The sequence below is a fragment of the Vulpes lagopus genome, chromosome 6 (assembly GCF_018345385.1).
Source record: "Vulpes lagopus strain Blue_001 chromosome 6, ASM1834538v1, whole genome shotgun sequence".
Taxonomy (NCBI): Eukaryota; Metazoa; Chordata; class Mammalia; order Carnivora; family Canidae; genus Vulpes; species Vulpes lagopus.
In genome coordinates, this window is record NC_054829.1 from 84460171 (window position 1) to 84470371 (window position 10201).

Sequence of the window (10201 nt, forward strand, 5' to 3'; positions counted from 1 at the left end):
TTTAGAGTACATTTGAAACAACTTTGGAACTTGTTAAATGTAGACTCTTAATCCCACCTGGGATTCTTTTTTTTTTTTTTTAAGATTTCATTTATTTATTTGAGAGAGAGTAAGAGCTAGACAGAGGGAGAGGCAGGAGCAGACTCTACCCTGAGCGGAAGATGTGACATGAGGCTTGATAGCTTGATATCAGGACCCTAAGATCATGACCCGAGCTGAAGGCACCTGCTTAACTGACTGAGCCACCCAGACACCCCATAGAAATTCAGATTCTTTAGATTTAGGTATACACTTAGAAATATGCATTTTTGACAAACACATGGTTCTGATGATGCTGGTACCTCAACAGTATATTGAGAAACACTCGTTTTTAGATTTATATATGTGGTATTTGCTAATATTACAAACTCAATCTAATTATACTAATTGGTATGAAAATTACAAACTTACAGATAGCCTTAGCTGTTCATTGGTGTAGATGAGATATATGATCCATGTGAGAAATTAATTTTAGCATGAGATGTAGGAAATGTTTACTTTCCTTGGAGAATTAGAATATTTTATCCCAGTGCTTAATGTCAAATTGTAACTGACTATGTTTCTCTTTCCATTTTGCTAGTCAGGCAGCTTTTCATCAAATTGATAGTTGAACAATAGTCAGAAATTCATCATGATAAATACTCTAATTCTTTCACACCCTCCTCCTCCAGATCTCTAGAGTCTGTAATTGTTTCTTCCAACCTTTTCTTCTTTGTGGTTCTGATGATAAATTTTTATTCGTATTTAGCAGTTATACTTCCATAAACAGTCCCAAATGCTGTGTGGGATGACATATGTTATAAACAAAATACTTTAATTCAGACTTTTATTAATTCAGACAAATATTTCTTCCAATTTAGTCTAATTTAGGTAGCACTATGTTAAAGAGGAAAGATATTTCCTCATTTTGCAGTTGTCAGATTTTTGAAATTTGTATTCATTTACGAAATACTGAGAATGTGGTTAATAAATACTGACATTTGTAATAACCATCACCCCAGGCATATGTGATTATGCAGGTGTGATATGAAAGAGACAGTGTGCTGGAGAGTCCTGGACTGAGAACCATGAGCCTGGGTTTTAGTCCTACCTCTATTTATAATTACCTGTAGGGCTTTGGAAAATCATAGCCTCTTTGAACTTCTGGTTTTCCCTTTATGAAATCACATGATTTGGAGTAAATAATCTCTGAGGCTCTTTTAGGCTTATTTGCAGATTAATATAATTTCCTTAAGATTTATAAAATATTAACCTTTTTAAAGTATGTCTTTAACAGATAAATGAATATATTTAAATGGGATATCTTTATTTAATTGGACAATCCATCCTTAGGAATTGATCATGATATCAAGAAATGGGCCAGACTCAATTCTGTGTAAGAAGCTTTTTACACATAAGACTGAAAGCCTAGGCAAAGATTTGCTGACATCTCAATCTCTGTCTTTTTCATAGTAGCTATACAAAAGAGGATATGGGTGTGAGTATATACTTTATCAGGAAAATCAATTTACATTCAGACAGATGTAAAGTTTTCATCTTCAGGTTTGTCTCAATACTTTTCCTCCTATTACCTCCAATACCCATTCAAGCCTTCTGTATACTTAATCTTGCTCACTCACTTGATACTTCAGGGTAGACCTCACATGGAGATTACAAACCTTTGACATGGTGATTTTCTAATGCTAATTTATGAGAAACTAAAATCAGCCTGGAGAATATTTATCTCTGTCTTAATTGCTCACTTAATAGTCTAGGCTTATAAAATCATTTTTTGATGACTCAAAGACACACTTCCAGTGTTCACTGTAATAGCCATGATGAGAACCTCAAAGCATTCAAGGCTTCTCAATAGAATTTGCTTAATATACTGTGTAATCTTGTTGCCTAGAGAGCAAGAGACTAAACATTTTCAGCACTTAGTAGCTTGGAGCATCCTTTTCTTTGTTTCTTCTATAATAAACCTTCAGACAGAGTGGAAGCTGTCAGCATATACCCAGAAGCAGCAGTTTTTAGACACCCAGTTAGCAAGAAGATCTGTAGTCAAGAGCACACAAACCACAATCAGCACTAATTAGTCTTTTTATTTTCCCCCACTGTGCTGGGACAATAGGAATTGTCATCAAGAGCAGTGGCCATTGGGTATTGTACTAACAAGTGCGTGTTCTTTGTCAAGCTTACATTTTTTAAGAAATGTTTGTCTCATAGAGTGTAGTCCCAGGGACCATATTAGAGGAGTCTACATCATTGTAGCTGAAATTTATGTTCCATTTTTTTTCTATTTTGACATTCCATAAAAGATATTCATTGATGATTATTAGATAGCAAATTATTTCTTGAGGACTGTCAGGAGTTGGCTTTCAGTAGGCTAACTGGGGCAACCACAACTTTTCACCCAAAATCTATTTTGGGACCTATGTACTTCCCATTGTGGTAGGTACAAAGGTTTGTTACACACAGTCTCACCCCTGAGGGAACTGAGGAGCCAAGGCATTGGCTTATAAAAGTGTGACTAATTTGTGAAAAAGAACCACAAAGGATATCTTCAACAAAAACAGTGCGGAAAGTGCTGAAAGAATGATGTGGAAAATAAATGCTGAGTGTATAGGAGGAACAAATTACTGTGGATGGGAATAGTCAGGGGGGCGCCATTACTGAGGAAGGTGCTCTTCAGCTGGCTATGATTTTATGGCCAGTGAGGAAGGGGTGGGATGTTTCCCATAAGCAGATAGTATGTGCAATATTAACATGAGAGGAAAATGGGAATCCGGGGTATAGATCAGACCTGCTTCTAGAGTAGGGTTTGGTGACTATAGAGGGATTTGGGGAGGTGTCATTGGAGAGGTAGACTGATGTCGCAGAATGACGTATCCTATAGAGGCTGGCTCAGAAGTTGGAGTTCTGTGCTGTAGGTGACGGAGAACAATCAACCAGGAGGAAACAATCATTTAGGAAAATGTAATTGTAACACAGGAAAAATAGAGCAGTGGTTCGCAAAGTGTGGTCTATAGGCTCCTGGACTTCCCCCCAATCTTTTTAGGGATCTATGAGGTCAAAACTGTTTTCGTGATAACACTAAAATGCTATTTACCTTTTTCACCATGTTGACATTTGCACTGGTCATTTGAAGTGATACAAAGCAGTGGTGGTAAAACTTTGTGTCATTAACTACAGAGATTTGTAAAAATGTGAAACAATGGCACTTGCCTTACTATGTTTCGTTGTTGTTTTTTTTTGGAAATGTAGTTATTTTCATATAATATATGTAATTTGTGTTTATATTTACTTATTTGTTATTTTTGTAAAGGATTTTATTTATTTGAGAGAGAGAGAGAGCAGGGGGAGGAGCAGAAAGAGAGGGAGAAGCAGGCTCCCCGCTGAGCAGAGAGCCCTGACATGGGTGGATCCCAGGACCAGGATCATGACCTGATCCCAAAGCAGATGTACATCAAACTGAGCCACCTAGGTGCCCTTGTATTTACATTTTTTAAGTTTATTAATTTTTACATGAATTTCTTAAAGCTATCATTTTAAAATGAGAGCTTTATGAAATTCTCAGTTTTAATTTCAAATATAATAAATATCAGTAGCTATTACCTAAGTAATAGAACCTACCTCAAAGGGTTGTTGTGGGGGTTAAATGAGTTAATAATTGTGTCACAGATTAGTGCTTTCATTCTTGTGGTGCTAAGAGTTTCCTAGGAACATGGGGCACTTCAACACTCAGAACCATTGGGAAACTGCCATATTTGTAAATAACTTTCATCATCTGAAGTTTTTCAGCCCCAATCCACCATGTTGTTCATCTTTGATATGTCAAGGGCACATTTTAGAACAAAGTAAAAGTATAATATAGAAGCAAATGAAGTCAACAGGTAAAACCTTCATAAAATATGGTCCTATAATTGTGATGCCATATCATAGTTGAATTTTGAACTGTCACAGGTAAATCATCTAATTAGTGAGCTACTAGTCTGAATCAGTTATCAGTATCTTCTTCATTTTTTTCACTCCTTAATTGATATCATAAACAAATACATGTGTGGACGTGTGTGTGGATAGATAGCACTAGGCATGGCAATATAACAGTGGTAAAGAAGACTGATCCTTTTTTTCAAGGTCCTTTTACACAGGTCAAGTTTCATGAATTCCTTTTTCTTTCATACACCGTCCATTTGTTGTTTATTCAAAGTTCAGTGGGTAGACCAGAGAAAACGCAAAATATGACTGTGAAATAGCCATTCATTATAACTTCTTTAAAAAGTTGTATTGAAAAGATTAGCCAGGGACACCGGGGTGGCTCAGTGGTTGAGCCTCTGCCTTCGGCTGAGGTTGTGATCCTGGGGTTCTGGGATCGAGTTCTGCATCCAGCTCCCCGCAGGGAGCCTGCTTCTCCCTCTGCCTATGTCTCTGCGTCTTTCTCTGTGAGTCTCTTGTGAATAAGTAAAATCTTTTTTTTTTTTTTTAAGAGGAAAGACTAGCCAGTTTCATCAAAGAGAGGTAGAAGTCCATAGGGAAGATGATAACAAATTATTGACTGTATTTGGGGTAAAGAAGTTATTAGGGTTAAATGAGGTCATAGGGTTGGGGCCTAGATCCAATAGGATTAGTGTCCTTACTAGAGGAGATAGGGGAAAGCTCATTCTCCCCCGTCTCTCTGCCGTGTGAGGACTTAGTGAGAAGGTGGCTCTTTGCAATTCAGAGAGATCTCATCAGGAACCAAATGCCCCTGGAACTTCGATCTCAAACTGCCTAGTCTCCAGAACTGTGGGAAATAAATTTGTTTGTTTTAGCCACCCCATGAGTGGTATTTTATTACAGCAGCCTGATTAGATTAATACAGGGCTCGATGGATGAAAAAAATTTACCTGTCAAGATTGAAAGCAAGAAAATCTGTAGTCTTGCTTTATTGTAAGAACTGATGCCAGTTTGAAGGGGACTATTATTATTTTTTTATTATTGCAAAAATACATAATGTTAGATTTACCATCTTTTTAAGTGTGCAGTTTAGTAGTTAGTATATTCGTTTACATCACTGTGCAAAAGATCTCTGGAATGTTTTCATTTTGCAAATCTGAAACCGTATACCTACCATGCACTAATTTTTCCTCTTCCTTGTTCCCAGCCTTTGGCAACCAACCTTCTACTTCCTGTTTATATAATTTTGACTACTTTAGATACTTCATATGAGTAGGATTATACAATGTTTGTTCTTTTGTGACTGGCTTATTTGGCTTAGCATAATGCCCTCAAGGTTTTTCCATTTTGAAGCATGTGACAAGATTTTCTTATTTTTTTAAGACTGCATAATATTTAGTTGTAAATATATACCATGTTTTATTTATTCATTCATCTGTCAATGGACATTTGGGTTGATTCCACCTCTTGGCTGTTTTGAATTGTGCTAAGTGTGAAGGGTATTATTTATCTGTTTATACCATGAAATGATTTTGAAAAGCCCATTCTTTCTTTCTTTTTTTAAAAGATTTTATTTATTTATTCATGAGAGACAGAGAGCGAGAAAGAGAGAGAGAGAGAGAGAAAGAGAGAGAGGCAGAGGGAGAAGCAGGCTCCATGCAGGGAGCCTGATGTGGGACTCGATCCCGGGACTCCAGGATCATGCCCTGGGCTGAAGGCAGGCGCTAAACTGCTGAGCCACCCAGGGATCCCCCAAAAGTCCATTATTACTAAGGGCAGTGGATTCATTTAAATTTCCACATCAGTGATAATTCATTAAGTTTCACATCAGTGATAATGATATATAATGAATACCTGTCAGTACTATGGTGAATAATAGCTGGAGGTGTGAAAGAGGACTTTTAAAACAAATACAGAGAAGCAACTGCAAAGAACTGTTGTTAATGGCATAGTTGGCATAAGTCAATTATACCTCAGTTCTTGTCATATAATTCATTTGAACTTTTATAACTGCTGTCATAGACAAATCCCCGATGGTTTTCTGTCAGTGATAATATGATTACTATAATGTATAAAGTCAACTGCTAGTTTTCTCTAGAGACTTACTAATTGAAAACAAAAGACTCAAGAGTTATTTTAATTCCTTTTGCATTCCCTACCCACCTCCCCATCTTTGTTTAATCCTTGTTACTTACAAGTGTGTTTTTCTTAGAGGGTTTCTTCTGAGATGTTGGCTACCCTATCCCAGTCTTTGGACCTTCTCTCTCTCTCTCCTCTGTCTCATCCAGTCTCATGGTTTTATTTTATTGTATTGTGTTTTATTTTATTTTATTTTATTTTATTTTTAAAAAGAGTTTTATTTAGACGCAGGGCTTGATCCCAGGACCCAGAGATCATGACCTGGGCCAAAGGCAGATGCTTAATCAACTGAACAACCCAGGCACCCCCAGTCTCATGGTTTTAAATATCATCTATGTGGTTATAATTTGTTTATCCCATTCCTGCCTACTGCCTGGATTCACATCTATATATTAAACCCCCATCTCTGCCTCAATTTCTGTAGCAATCTCCTAATTGGTCTCCTTGCTTCACACTGTAACCAGGAAAATCCATTCCTGTTTTTGTTTTTTAGGATGTTAATTTTCTGACTTTTAAAAATTTTATATCTTAGGTACTTTTTAAAAAATAGGCTTTTCAAAAGTTTTAGGTCCAGGGGCACCTGGGTGGCTCAGTGGTTGAGCATATGCTTTCGGCTTAGGTCATGAGCCCAGAGTCTTGGGATAGAGTCCCACATCGGGCTTCTCACAGGAAGCCTGCTTCTCCTTCTGCCTATGTCTCTGCCTCTCTCTCTTTGTATCTCATGAATAAATAAAATTTTAGAAAAAAAGTTTTAGGTTCATAGCAAAATTGAGTGGAAGGTACAGAGATTTTCCATATTATCTCCTGCCTCCACATACACATAGAAACTCAATCTTTTTGACTTATGGGTGGTACTATGCCTTTCCCTGTTTGGTACCTTCCATATGATATAGAGAGTGAAAGCCATATTTCTCACCTACAAGGCTCTTCATGACCTGGGGTCTGGCGACCTTTTCTTTCTTTCTTTCTTTCTTTCTTTCTTTCTTTCTTTCTTTCTTCCTCTTAGATTTTATTTATTTATTCATTCATTTATTTATTCATTTATTCATTTATTTTATTTATTCATTCATTCATTTATTCATTTATTTATTCTCCCTTTCATTCTTATGCAAGAAATTAGATTTTGCTCTAATGGGTTTTTATTCATTAGAATATTTCTTTTGAATTTAAGGACCTGCAATTATGTTCTTTTCATCATCTCTAAGGACTTTCTCTTTTGTTGCCTCTTTCACTATCCATGATCAATGCATCAAACCTGTGTATTTGTGAATTACTTCACACCCAACATGCTGTTTGATTAGTAGAATATTTTCCAATTTATCTACTGAAAATACAAGCCCTCTTAGATGTAAATTCCCTCATGTTCTCTGTGTTTTTTATTTAAACTTCAAATTGTATTTAATTTTTTAAAAAAGATTTATTCATTTGTTTTAGAGAGAGAGAGAGAGAGACAAAGAGAAAGAATGCACTAGTTGGGGGAGGGGCACAGGGAGAGGAAGAGAATTTTAAGTGGATTCCCCGCTGACTGTGGAGGCTAACTTGGGGCTGGATGCCGGGATCGTGACCTGAGCCAAAATCAAGAGTCAGACATTTAACTTACTGAGCCACCCAGGCACCACAAATTATATTTAAATTTTTTAAAAAAGATTTTTATTTATTTATTTGAGAGAGAGAGAGCAGGAACAGGGAAGAGAGGGATAAGCATACTCCCCAATGAGCAGGGAGCCTGACATGGGGCTTGATCCTAGGACCCTGGGATCATGACCTGAGCCAAAGGCAGAAAGATACTTAATGACTGAGCCACCCAGGTGCTCCAATTTACGCTTTCTTAATCTTTCTTTTAGCCCTCCTTCTTACTGCCTCATCTCCACAGCTCTTTTACCTCAGAAGTAACCTGTTATCTTCTCATTATCAAATTCAGTAATTTTTCTTCATCTTCATGCCATATGACCTTTCTGATCCATCCTATATTTCATAACCATATGTCATTTTTGTTAGCTCTCTTTAGCTTCCTTGTTTTTCTTTATACTTATTTGGCCATTCATATGTTATTTATTTTATTGGTACTTGTTTTTCATATGCAACAGCAACAATATGGGTGCTAATTGAGGTTCTATACTCAGTTACTAGGAACCAAAACCCAACTCAGACCAATCTAAGCAATAACAAGAATGTTAACAGTGGGCCTGATTCATAGGCTCTAATATTGTCAGTAGAATCGTCTGCACTGTATTTCTCCATACTGTGGGCCCCATGTGGTGGCAAAGTTGATCACTGACCATTCTAGGCTTACATTATCATTATAGCTAACAATCCTGGGGAACAGAGAATGTTTGTTTTCTGATAACTTTGTAGATGTCTGAGGTATACTCTACTGGCTTGCTTGGGTTCTGTGATCATCCTTGAGTCAATCACTATGGCCAAGAGAAGGGAGGGCTTGGAATTACCAGGCCTGGATCACATACCCACTTCTGCAATTGGGATTTTGTTTATATCTTTTTCTGAAACACATGGCCTGAAAATGGGAGAAGGATGAGCTCTCAAAGAGATACCGAACATTTTCTCTTCCTATTCTGTACATTGCATCCTGGGACTATGGTGTCCACTGTCTTAACTTCTGTTACCACCTATGTGCTGATACCTTGCAAATCTCATAATACAAATGAACCCTAATTACACTGGAAAGCCATTGGAAAATCATTTTTTATTTATATTTTTTGGTAGTTTTATGGTTTTATTAGCACAAATATGACACGCACATAAGTTGTCTATTCATTTTCTTCACTACGCAGCCTGGCATTGGGATTGGTGACTCTGATGGCCAGCTGGGCTGCTCTTTCCATAATGGCTTTGCAGTTTTTGGAAGATACATTGTGAGCAATCTCTGCACATTAAGATTCGTTGCACATCAGCAGCACCTCAAGCTCCTTGATGTTGTGGACCAGGAACTTCCGGAAGCCATTGGGCAGCATGTGCTTTGTTTTCTTGTTGCTCCTGTAACCAGTGTTGGTCATCAAGATCTGGCCCTTGAATCTTCTGCCTACCCTATTGTCAATGCCTCTGGGTTTCCACCAGTTGTGCTTAATTTTGACATATGGGTCTGACTGGTTGCGGAAGAACTTCTTGGTCCTCTTTTTAACAATCTTGGGCTTCACTGGAGGTCTGAGGGCAGCCATGATGCCCAGCAATCGATGGCTGCCACCTCCGCAGGTGGCGCCAAGGAAAAGAGGGGGCCATTGGAAAATTAAATGGAGTCGATGTTATTGCTCTAGGTGCGATGGCTGGTCCTGATGAGGAAAATTCAAGGCACAGTGTGGTTTGTGGAGTATCACTACCAGGATCTGGTAAGTGAATTCAATAGCTGAGTAGGTCAGTATTATTCAAACAGGAATTACAGGAATTCTTTCTTCTCATCAGGAAGCCTTCTAAAGCCTCATATGAAGCAGAATCCGACCCCACAACTAAAGGAGGACTAGCCGGACTCATTGAGGCATCCTGGCCCTACTCAAGCAGGTTGGTTTTCAGCATAAAACGTAAGTGCTGAGGACAGATTAGAAAAGTGGATAGATTCACTGGGAAGAGCATAAGATGGTGGCAGGCAGGGGTCCAATATGGATGGGACCAGTACAAGGCAGGGATGAGAATTGCAAATCTGTGGCTTGGAGTCCAAACTCAGGGTTTATTCTTATGTAATAAGGACCAGATATGGTTAGAAGTGTAACTTTGCTACAAACTCAAGATACTGTAAATGCTCAAAGATAGGCTTTTGTGCATTTCTGTTTTTGCCAGTTGAATTTGTGTTTCCTATTTGTAAGTAATGAATTACAAATGAAACAACTAGATGGGATTAACTAATCTCTAAGATATCTTCCAACTATACAAGTCTGTAATGCTTAGAGTATTCAAGAATATAATTAATAACATAAAGGCAGAGATTTTGTCAATTTTTCCCCATGGATTCATTAAGCTAGAACATTACATTGCACAAAATTGTTTGTTGAGTTTCAAAAACTGTTGCTATACATGGAGAAAGAAAAGTGGGCTTTGGCTTTTATTCTCTATCTCTCCATTAAAGAATCAGATTTTTTTTTTTTTTTTGTAATTTATT

General features: G+C 37.6%; 1 pseudogene; it reads right to left on the reverse strand.

Moving 5' to 3' along the window:
* Positions 1 to 8861: 8861 nt before the first annotated feature.
* LOC121493622 lies at positions 8862 to 9269 on the reverse strand (annotated as a pseudogene).
* Positions 9270 to 10201: the final 932 nt, after the last annotated feature.